This window comes from Pseudochaenichthys georgianus, unplaced genomic scaffold, assembly GCF_902827115.2.
Source record: "Pseudochaenichthys georgianus unplaced genomic scaffold, fPseGeo1.2 scaffold_778_arrow_ctg1, whole genome shotgun sequence".
In the NCBI taxonomy this organism is placed as follows: Eukaryota; Metazoa; Chordata; class Actinopteri; order Perciformes; family Channichthyidae; genus Pseudochaenichthys; species Pseudochaenichthys georgianus.
This window is the reverse complement of record NW_027263326.1, coordinates 18,771-28,860: the sequence shown is the minus strand read 5'-3', so window position 1 is coordinate 28,860 and position 10,090 is coordinate 18,771.

The window sequence follows — 10,090 nt, the reverse complement described above, 5'->3', positions numbered from 1 at the left end:
CAGTCAGGTCTCTCTCCTGACATTTCAGATTTGTATAGTCACAGTTGAGTAGGTCGGTACTGCATAAAGGTGTAGACAACTCATAGCAACCACCCAACATGGAATGACTTTAGAAAAGATACAACTCAAAATGATTCTGTATCACGAAAACAAGTATATTTCAAATATCCCACGAAACAAACCCTCACCCAACATTTCACTTCTGATGAACGCGTTTAAATTCGGTTCATCGTGAAAACACTGCTATGGACCTGACCACGACACGGTTTAAAAATCCCCTTTGGCGTTAGTTGGAAACTCTCAAGCCGTCTTCACCGATCCTCCCCAGATCAAAGTCTTTCTTTGTCTGAATAGAGTTTTGTGTCTCAGTAAATGTCAAAGTGAACATAAATATGTGCTTTCTTAATTTGATCTCTTCAAAGGGAAGAGAACCGTGCTTTGTTTTCTGTCCTTTGAATCAGAGAAGCACTGATTCCACTCCCGATGTGTTTACATTCAGTTCATCAAAGTGCACACACTGCTACGGAGAATCAACGCGACACCGTTTACAAAAGGTCTTTAGCACTTCCTGTTTCAGCTTGGACATTTTGGGTGAGTCCAAACTTAGAAGTTTACAACAGTTAACCGATATATTACAATTTACTAGAGGTGGGAGAAGTACTTGAGTAAAAGGAGAAGTACTCGGATTTTGTACTTGAGTAAAGGTAAAAGTACTCTGATCTTGTACTTGAGTAAAAGTAGAAGTACACAGATCTTGTACTTGAGTAATGGTAAAAGTACTCAGGTCTTGTACTTAAGTAAAGGTATAAGTACTCAGATTTTGTATTTGAGTAAAAGTATAAGTACTCAGATCTTGGACTTGAGTAAAAGTATAAGTACTCAGATATTGTACTTGAGTAAAAGTATAAGTACTCAGATCTTGTACTTGAGTAAAAGTAGAAGTAATCAGACTTTGTACTTGAGTAAAAGTAGAAATACTCAGGTCTTGTACTTGATTAAAAGTAGAAGTATTCAGATGTTGTACTTGAGTAAAGGTAAAAGTACTCTGATATTGTACTTGAGTAAAAGTAGAAGTACTCAGATCTTGTACTTGAGTAAAAGTACTCGGATCTTGTACTTGAGTAAAAGTAGAAGTAGGAATACTCTGTTACAGTAAAAGTAAAAATGTTCCTCAAGTGAAAGTAGAAAAGTATTCTCATCTAAATATAGTGAAAGACAGTAAAAGTAGTCGTTGTTTGATTGGTCCATTTCAGAATAATATACATGACATGTTTTATAATGATTATAATAGTTGCAGACAGAAGCTGCAGACCGTCCAGCCTGCGCCTGGTTTGTGGGGATCTGTGAAGTGCGGCTGTGTCCTGAAACCTGTCACTTTAACGGCTTTAGATGTTGTGGCTTGGCTGCGAGGAAAGAGACTTCATTACGTAGTTCAGGTCTTGGCTGTTTTGTATCTCCCAAGTTAAGAGTAGAGGAAGAAAGAGCAAAATGGAGGTGTCAGTCGAGGCTGCAATTCACCTCGTTGTTGTCGAGCGTGTTTTTATTGTTTGTCAGATGTCAACGTCTGAGATGAGGATATTATGTACTTTCCACATTCTCACTTTGCATCAGGGTTCAGGCAAATATTGGTAACCCTTCGCTCACAGGGTGGCACTTGTCCGGTTCCACTAAAGTGAAATGTAAATATTTTCCCGGCTTAAACAAAGTGCTCCAGAGTTTAATTAAAGTGTGCAGAATGAACAGTGAGTGTGAACTGGCCCTTTAATATCGTGCTTACGACTGCAGCGTTTTGCTGCTGCGTTTCAGACTGTGTGTGTGTGTGTGTGTGTGTGTGTGTGTGTGTGTGTGTGTGTGTGTGTGTGTGTGTGTGTGTGTGTGTGTGTGTGTGTGTGTGTGTGTGTGTGTGTGTGTGTGTGTGTGTGTGTGTGTGTGTGTGTGTGTGTGTGTGTGTGTGTGGTGTGTGTGTGTGTGTGTGTGTGTGTGTGTGTGTGTGTGTGTGTGTGTGTGTGTGTGTGTGTGTGTGTGTGTGTGTGTGTGTGTGTGTGTGTGTGTGTGTGTGTGTGTGTGTGTGTGTGTGTGTGTGTGTCTGGCTGAATTGTTTCCCTGGTGACTGGCGCCTTGCTGCAGACTCAGCATGTTGATGTTTTCAGTCTTGTGATATGGAACTGTCGCAGGACCGGCCTCGATTGAATGCATGTACACACACACACACACGCGCACACACACGCACACGCGCACACACACACTGTCACCATCATCAAACACACTGGAAGTGCAGACAGAGGCACGCACCCACTTAAACCGACATATCACAGATATGCAAATATGCCACACACACACACACACACACACTCTCTCTCTCTCTCTCTCTCTCTCTCTCTCTCTCTCTCTCTCTCTCTCTCTCTCACACACACACACACACTGCTCTGTGGGTGGTTGGAGTGGCAGAGTGTGGGCATGCTAGGGACAAAAATAGGAGGTGGAATATGTTGGAGGAAGACATGGGGGGGGGGGTCAGGTGAAGGTTTCGTTTCCACCGTCAGCAGGAAAACACCAGCGAGTCCACAAGATACTCCATATATCTGGAGGAAACGGGGATTTTAGCCTTACAGACCATTTACATGCACTAAAACATGTATGACACACTACAGGTAAGGGACAACCTCAAAAAGCAGAACAGGGCCCCTTTAATGTATACGTCCCTCCCCTGACGTTTGACAAGCCTTTACACATGCGACAAGTCCACCAATCATCAACGTATCATCACTTCAAGAAGCAGCAATCCCAAATACAAGCTACTAAAACTGGACCTGAAGTTCTTTTATTAATATTAAATGTATATAAAGTCTGACTTGGTGTTGTTTTGGGATCTAATCTGACTATTAATGATAATATTGATTAATCTAACGCTGTGTATATCAACATGTGGTACCAGCGCAAGGCCATCGCTCCGTGTTGAGTCTAAGCTACAAACATGTTGTTTTTCACGGAGCTGAAGGAAAGGAAATAGATTTGGATATTATTTTTAAATGCCTGCGCTCGTAGTTCTCGTAATAACCGGCTCTCGTGCAACAGCTGCTGCTCTCCTGAGCCATCTGCTGATCACGTATCTAACTGAGACGGCACTGACCTCACCACCTTCAAAGAACTCACCTGTTCAATCTGGCTTTAACTTGAACTATATATTTATTTGTTCTTTTCTTTTCACTATATCTGTAAAGCGTCTTTGAGCACCTGTAAAAGCGCTAACAAAATGAATCTATTATTATTATATTACTTCTAATCCTCCAGCTATTACCACTACAGTTTATTTTAATTGGGCATGAGACGATATACATAGGTCGTGTGGTGATGAACCTGTCCAAAATAAATGCCATTAAAGATGTTATACCTAATACAACTACAAACTAAAATATACTGCAATCACTTTATTTTGCATGCAATTAAGGTTGGTGGTGTAAAAATCAATCTTATGTAATCATAAATGATAAAGCACTGCATAGATAAATGTAAGATGTTTTTTAAGTCGGTTTAAGTACACTAAATATAGCTGAAGTGGAGATCGACCCTGTGAAGATCTAAAACAGCATTGATCTGAAACTACGGCTCGCTCTGCAGAGACTGCATCGCTGGGCTATTTATTACACAGTTTATTGCAGGAGTCTGGTAGTAAAACCAGGCTTCATTACAGAGAGGAAGGCCGAAAGCTGGGTGACCAAACAGAGCCGAAGTCGCTCCATTACCTGCAGAGAAGAGGCCGTTTTATATGCTTTATCATCCTGTGTGCAAGTAGCATGCATGTGGCCGTGGAAATAGGCCAGTTTGTTGCTGCTATACTGGGAATCACTCTGACAATTGAGTGGTGCAGTGAGGATGTATTTCTGTAGGCTTATTCGGAAGGTAGTAAAGCAGGGGTTCCCTGATAAGCTCTGTCGCAAACACACATTTATGATCCTTACATGTTTTGTGCAGCTGGATAATCTCCACATACTAACACCCCTTTATGACCTTTGAGGTGTAAATGCAAGCACCAGAAGTAAAAACCCATCTTAAGGCTATAAAGGAACTACAGCGCGGTCACATGACTTCACGTCACCACCGCTAAGCTAAAGGCGGCTAATGGTGGGCTATAAAGGAACTACAGCACGGTCACATGACTTCACGTCACCACCGCTAAGCTAAAGGTGGCTAATGTTGGGCTATAAAGGAACTACAGCACGGTCACATGACTTCACGTCACCACCGCTAAGCTAAGGTGGCTAATGTTGGGCTATAAAGGAACTACAGCACGGTCACATGACTTCACGTCACCACCGCTAAGCTAAAGGCGGCTAATGTTGGGCTATAAAGGAACTACAGCACGGTCACATGACTTCACGTCACCACCGCTAAGCTAAAGGTGGCTAATGTTGGGCTATAAAGGAACTACAGCACGGTCACATGACTTCACGTCACCACCGCTAAGCTAAAGGTGGCTAATGTTGGGCTATAAAGGAACTACAGCACGGTCACATGACTTCACGTCACCACCGCTAAGCTAAAGGCGGCTAATGTTGGGCTATAAAGGAACTACAGCACGGTCACATGACTTCACGTCACCACCGGTAAGCTAAAGGTGGCTAATGTTGGGCTATAAAGGAACTACAGCACGGTCACATGACTTCACGTGACCACCGCTAAGCTAAAGGTGGCTAATGTTGGGCTATAAAGGAACTACAGCACGGTCACATGACTTCACGTCACCACCGGTAAGCTAAAGGTGGCTAATGTTGGGCTATAAAGGAACTACAGCACGGTCACATGACTTCACGTCACCACCGCTAAGCTAAAGGCGGCTAATGTTGGGCTATAAAGGAACTACAGCACGGTCACATGACTTCACGTCACCACCGCTAAGCTAAAGGTGGCTAATGTTGGGCTATAAAGGAACTACAGCACGGTCACATGACTTCACGTCACCACCGCTAAGCTAAAGGTGGCTAATGTTGGGCTATAAAGGAACTACAGCACGGTCACATGACTTCACGTCACCACCGCTAAGCTAAAGGCGGCTAATGTTGGGCTATAAAGGAACTACAGCACGGTCACATGACTTCACGTCACCACCGGTAAGCTAAAGGTGGCTAATGTTGGGCTATAAAGGAACTACAGCACGGTCACATGACTTCAGGTCACCACCGCTAAGCTAAAGGTGGCTAATGTTGGGCTATAAAGGAACTACAGCACGGTCACATGACTTCACGTCACCACCACTAAGCTAAAGGCGGCTAATGTTGGGCATGATTCAGTTTGGTAATCTAATTTTAACGCTAGCAACCCTTAATTTTAAACTGACCAGTGGGATATTTATGGACATATTTTATGCCGTAAAACAACATTTGAAATGCCCTTCAGCTTCTCTTAAAGAGGCCATATTATACTTTTTGGAGTTTTCCCTCTCCTGTAGTTTGTTTTATATTATTTTAGTGAATATCTGCAAAGGCTAAATTCCCTGTGGAGTTTCACACCGACACACTTCCCCCAACTTTGTGACGAGGAAACCGTAAGTCGTAAAATGCTGACTCACTCCCGGTTCTCAGCAGTGCTACTTGTCCTGTATCAAGCCTCAGTAATCTTTTCTTAGACCCGTTTTTCGAATGTGTGCCTTGTTCACAGGCACCGTTTCTACTCAGAGGCATTTTATCTCCAGACTCCGGTCATTCATCGGATTCATAAACGACGGCAGGGAAAAGTGCAAGCCCTTGTTTTCATCGCGTTGATATAAAAGCAGTCGGGACTCATTCATAAAACTGTTCAGAGCCGGGTTCCCTCTCTGGGAAAGTGGAGTGTGTTGTCGTCGTGATTGTGGGGGTTCCATTCTGCCGTGTTTACTTCCCTCGTTTGTTTTTTTGGAATCTGCTTTGGGTGTTTTGACTCGTTCATAACTCACAGGCTTCATCCAAAAGAAGAGCCATGTCCGTGCATGCTGGGAAACACACACACTCCCTCTCTCCCTAACACAGAAACCCACACACACTCTCTCATTGAGCAGCATGGGGGATGTTTTTCCGGTGCTTTGTCTGGTCTGAGGAGATGAAAGCACATCATTAAAGTACAAAGTAGGTCTTCGGGGATTTACTGGAAGGAATTCATGTCTTTTGTTAACCTCTGGCTGCAGGGATTACACATTAAACTGGAGGGGCGGTTCCGAGATTCATTTACCCTGCTTGACATGTCAGTGTTTGATCATTTATATTGAAAGTGTATAGTCGTCATTGTATACAGAGCTGGTCAGGACACAAGCTGAGTGGAAACACATTAAGGCCTTTATGTTGAAGGGTTTGAAAGTTTCCATCTAACTTCTGATGACCGTGTCATAAATAAAGTTACAGGCGGTAACTTCCTTGGCTTCTAAACAACTATTTATCTGACGTCAATGTGACTGGATTGGAATGGGCGCTCTTTAAAAGTATTTGTAGTTGTATACGGCATGATTAGAAACAGTAATAGGATTTGACTCAAAGCTGTTGATCGTAAATGGTACATCAGGTTTATATTTCTGACAGAAATGCCCTTTCAGGTACTTTGGCTGACTAGTTTAGGACGAGAGCTGCAACGATTTAATAAACGTATCAATTAGTTGATCATAGGGCTGTACCCGAATATCCGAATATCACCGTAAGAGCTTGTGCCTCTTCGGGGGTTGCCAACACTTAACCATAAACTTTATCGTTTACTTTCTCCGTCTTTATATGTTGATATTACTTTTCTCCGTTAATCTCCGTCACATTGTTTCCATAGCAACAACAACTTCCTGTCAACAGCGCTAACTCTCCTTCAAAATAAAAGCATGTCCATACAAAATAGGAAGCCAAGCCAAATTACACTTAAGACATATACAACTGCAACGGAAGTAACAAACACGACGCGATATCCTTTTCAATTTCAAAGAACACAAATTGGGTTACAAATAACTATAAAACAACAATACTGTAAATAGCAAAATGAATGCAGTGAATAAAACGGAAATACGGTTCACGGGCGGGCCGAATATCCGGAGCCCGAAAAATGGTATTCGGGACAGCCCTAGTTGATCAACAGAAATGTAATTGGCAACTATCGATAATGGATTCGTGGTCATCTTTCATGCAAAGTGCTGTAGGCCTGAAAATATGGATTGTTTTGGTCTTTTCAGTTCGTATCATATTAAAGTGAACACTGGGGTTTTAGACATAATTATATTTTGTATAAATATTGTCTTTCAATTTGTTATAATAGTCATTTTTAAAGCTTTCATAATAGTGCTATTTCTTGCTACGTATTCTTCTTTGTGTGCACCATTTATACCAAAGCAAATTCCTTGTATGTGTAAACGTACTTGGTGATGAAACCGATTCTGATTCTGAGATGTAATACGTGTTAAAGCTTTGTTGTTGATTCACAAGGTCGAAGCCATCGAGAGTGGTTTGTCTGTCCAACTAATGCACAGCTTTACCTCGTAATGCTCATATTACACGACAACAGACCGGAGAGAGTACGTGTCGACACATAAAGACCAGCCAGGATCCACCAGGGACAGTATGTGGTGCGAGTACCTTATGTAAGGCCACAGGGGAGAGGTGGAGGTGCTTCTGAGAGGAAATCAAAGATAGGAGGTCAAGTTATCCAGACAGTCTGTGACCCGCTGCTTACGGCTTAAAGAAGCCCGCTGATGTCGTCTAATCTCTTCTGTGATTAGCTCCATACCATCACGTACATCCAGTACACACACACACACACACACACACACACACACACACACACACACACACACACACACACACACACACACACACACACACACACACACACACACACACACACACACACACACACACACACACACACACTCACACACACACTCGCACGACACACCCAAATACCTGTACTTTCTACTTCTTACATGTTGAACCCAAATACCTGTACTTTCTACTTCTCTCATGTTGAACACAAATACCTGTACTTTCTACTTCCTACATGTTGAACACAAATACCTGTACTTTCTACTTCTCACATGTTGAACTCAAATACCTGAACTTTCTACTTCTCACACGTTGAACTCAAATACCTGTACTTTCTACTTCTCACATGTTGAACTCAAATACCTGTACTTTCTACTTCTTACATGTTGAACTCAAATACCTGTACTTTCTACTTCTTACATGTTGAACCCAAATACCTGTACTTTCTACTTCTTACATGTTGAACTCAAATACCTGTACTTTCTACTTCTCTCATGTTGAACTCAAATACCTGAACTTTCTACTTCTCACACGTTGAACTCAAATACCTGTACTTTCTACTTCTCACATGTTGAACTCAAATACCTGTACTTTCTACTTCTTACATGTTGAACTCAAATACCTGTACTTTCTACTTCTTACATGTTGAACCCAAATACCTGTACTTTCTACTTCTTACATGTTGAACTCAAATACCTGTACTTTCTACTTCTCACATGTTGAACCCAAATACCTGTACTTTCTACTTCTTACATGTTGAACTCAAATACCTGTACTTTCTACTTCTTACATGTTGAACCCAAATACCTGTACTTTCTACTTCTTACATGTTGAACTCAAATACCTGTACTTTCTACTTCTCACATGTTGAACACAAATACCTGTACTTTCTACTTCTTACATGTTGAACACAAATACCTGAACTTTCTACTTCTCACATGTTGAACTCAAATACCTGTACTTTCTACTTCTTACATGTTGAACTCAAATACCTGTACTTTCTACTTCTTACATGTTGAACTCAAATACCTGTACTTTCTACTTCTCACATGTTGAACACAAATACCTGTACTTTCTACTTCTCTCATGTTGAACTCAAATACCTGTACTTTCTACTTCTTACATGTTGAACACAAATACCTGAACTTTCTACTTCTCTCATGTTGAACTCAAATACCTGTACTTTCTACTTCTTACATGTTGAACACAAATACCTGAACTTTCTACTTCTTACATGTTGAACTCAAATACCTGTACTTTCTACTTCTTACATGTTGAACACAAATACTTGTACTTTCTACTTCTCACATGTTGAACTCAAATACCTGTACTTTCTACTTCTTACATGTTGAACACAAATACCTGTACTTTCTACTTCTCACATGTTGAACTCAAATACCTGTACTTTCTACTTCTTACATGTTGAACTCAAATACCTGTACTTTCTACTTCTCACATGTTGAACACAAATACCTGTACTTTCTACTTCTTACATGTTGAACACAAATACCTGAACTTTCTACTTCTCACATGTTGAACTCAAATACCTGTACTTTCTACTTCTTACATGTTGAACTCAAATACCTGTACTTTCTACTTCTCACATGTTGAACACAAATACCTGTACTTTCTACTTCTTATATGTTGAACACAAATACCTGAACTTTCTACTTCTCACATGTTGAACTCAAATACCTGTACTTTCTACTTCTTACATGTTGAACTCAAATACCTGTACTTTCTACTTCTCACATGTTGAACACAAATACCTGAACTTTCTACTTCTTACATGTTGAACCCAAATACCTGTACTTTCTACTTCTTACATGTTGAACTCAAATACCTGTACTTTCTACTTCTCACACGTTGAACTCAAATACCTGTACTTTCTACTTCTCACACGTTGAACTCAAATACCTGTACTTTCTACTTCTTACATGTTGAACTCAAATACCTGTACTTTCTACTTCTCACATGTTGAACTCAAATACCTGTACTTTCTACTTCTTACATGTTGAACTCAAATACCTGTACTTTCTACTTCTTACATGTTGAACTCAAATACCTGTACTTTCTACTTCTCTCATGTTGAACTCAAATACCTGTACTTTCTACTTCTCACATGTTGAACTCAAATACCTGTACTTTCTACTTCTTACATGTTGAACTCAAATACCTGTACTTTCTACTTCTCACATGTTGAACTCAAATACTTGTACTTTCTACTTCTTACATGTTGAACTCAAATACCTGTACTTTCTACTTCTTACATGTTGAACTCAAATACCTGTACTTTCTACTTCTCTCATTCTCTCACAGCTGGTTCCTTT